We start from the raw sequence: 2019 nt of genomic DNA, 5'->3' as shown, positions 1-2019 counted from the left end.
TTACTTGAAGATGGTGAAGTACTTGCTTGCTGACAAGATGGCATCACTGTTACTGCTGAAGGAAATGACTTTCCTATTGTATTACAATATAAATAGGTTAAGTGTATTTATAAAACTCTTCATTTACCATATTCCATTATTATATCACTAGCTAAAGACACTGCTTCCTTTGATTTCATTAGAATGCTTGTCAGAGTACATAACTTGCTATGATCTTTAGCTACAGCACTTAATATTAGTAACATTGGATCTCCTACCAATGAACAACCGCAACTCTTCACTTCTGTTAATGTATCCTTAGATATCAATCCCTCTGTATGTAAGAGATCAACTGATTCTTCAGTTAGAACAACTTGAGCTAGTCTACCAATATAACACTGTAATAACTCGCTAACAGGATCTGCCACTAATAAAAATATAAACAAAGTATAGTGCCTGGATGATAACATTATTACTTGTTTTGCGAATATTATTAGAAACAGATAACACATTCATTTCTCGTAGTGCATTAGCCAGTGTCTGCCATACAAGAGTACGATCAGAGCCTTCAGTCAACCACTTGGCTAAACACTCCCTCAGGCAATTTGAAGGATCTCCTTTATTAGCTGACTCAATAGCTTTCAGTGTGTGATAAGGTATATCTAAATTCAATCCAAATTCAAACCATCTTGCTTCAGGAAACTTGTAATGCCTCAAGACTTGTAAAACAAACTTTAACTTGCTAATATCTGTACACAAAATTTGTATATCAGTGTATTATAAATAATCTGACTCACCTAATGGGAAATATGATGGTTTTGAAGCCATTTGAAACTAGTTTAAGCCATAGGCGGTTCCAGGATTGTGGAAGCAGGTGGGCAAGGGGGGGATAATATGGCGCGGGAAGCGCGCCGCGATTTTGACCACGCCCACTTTTTCCCCGCTGCGCGGAACTACATTTTCCCGTAATATTAGGGGCCTCGCAATATTTAATTTTTCAACCATTGTCATCCTCTGTGCATGTGCCGTGAGTGTGACTTCGTGATTGACTATGAGACTTTAGTCTCGCTAGCCAGACCATTCCCCAGGCTACAGCCATGAGCCATTTCCGTCCACCCCAATGACTGTAGGCTGGGGAATGGTCTGGCTAATGGTCTGGCTAGCGAGACTAATCAGACTCAGCCTATCACTAGAAGTATCACAAGGAAGATCATAATCATTAGTCTCTAACTCTGTGAAATCAACTGACACTAGATCTGGCTCATCTATAGAAATTTCAGGTAGTAAATTTTGTGTGCAGCTGCCATTAACACAACTGATGATTTATGACAAGCAGTACTTGCTTATTTATAGATCTATACATGTTAGCTATTAACCTTACTTCTTTCATCATCATTGGTATTTCTTTTTTTTTGGTTTAGGAGGCAAGAAAGAAAGGAGAGATGCTTGACGCTTGGTTGCCATTGCAAGAAATGATTACAAAATTAACATTCAAAATATTCATGAAAAGTTAATTTTAATAACAATAATAATTAATTTTAATGATTATTATGACTTCCTTTTCCTGTCAAAACTTTAGGGTGGGCATTGCCCCTTAATGCCCACCCCTGGAACCGCCTATGTTTGTTGCCCTTCCTTTTTTGCTGTACAATCAGTTAACTTCTTTTCTCAATCGTTCTGATGTACATGAAGATCTTGGAGTTGGTACACACCAATGGCAAATGTGTAGTGAACTGGTTGAAAAGAATGTAAGAAAATAATATTAATGTTCATGAAATTGATTTTATTGTCATTATCACTGCTTTTCCTTAGCTCATTAATGATGAAGTTTTGAGCTTCAAGTCTGCCCTTTCAATGGTTTTACAAGAAAAGAAAAGAGGTGAATATATAAGTGTGCATGTAATGATTGATACAGTAACTTATTATGTGCTTAATGTAGTGTTGATATACAGTGGGAAATGGGACTATGTCTGCAATTACTTTGGAGGAAGAGCATGGGCTAAACTAGTGGAATGGGAAGGACAGGTAAAGAAGGAAAAA

General features: G+C 37.2%; 1 long non-coding RNA gene across 2 annotated transcripts; it reads left to right on the top strand.

Annotated features, from left to right (window-relative positions):
* Positions 1-1150: 1150 nt before the first annotated feature.
* On the top strand, positions 1151-1999 carry LOC109591829 (uncharacterized). 2 transcript variants are annotated; one of them, XR_002190025.1, is made up of 4 exons: positions 1151-1259; positions 1401-1727; positions 1792-1858; positions 1919-1999. It is a non-coding gene; the product is annotated as an uncharacterized LOC109591829 (long non-coding RNA). The 2 variants fall into 2 exon arrangements; XR_002190026.1 differs by having other exon boundaries at positions 1152-1342.
* The last annotated feature ends 20 nt before the right edge of the window (positions 2000-2019 follow it).

The sequence above is a fragment of the Amphimedon queenslandica genome, unplaced genomic scaffold (genome assembly GCF_000090795.2).
Source record: "Amphimedon queenslandica unplaced genomic scaffold, v1.1 AMPQUscaffold_7126_Cont20920, whole genome shotgun sequence".
Taxonomy (NCBI): Eukaryota; Metazoa; Porifera; class Demospongiae; order Haplosclerida; family Niphatidae; genus Amphimedon; species Amphimedon queenslandica.
The sequence above is the reverse complement of the archived record's forward strand: the minus strand, read 5'-3'. Positions and strand labels throughout refer to the sequence as shown.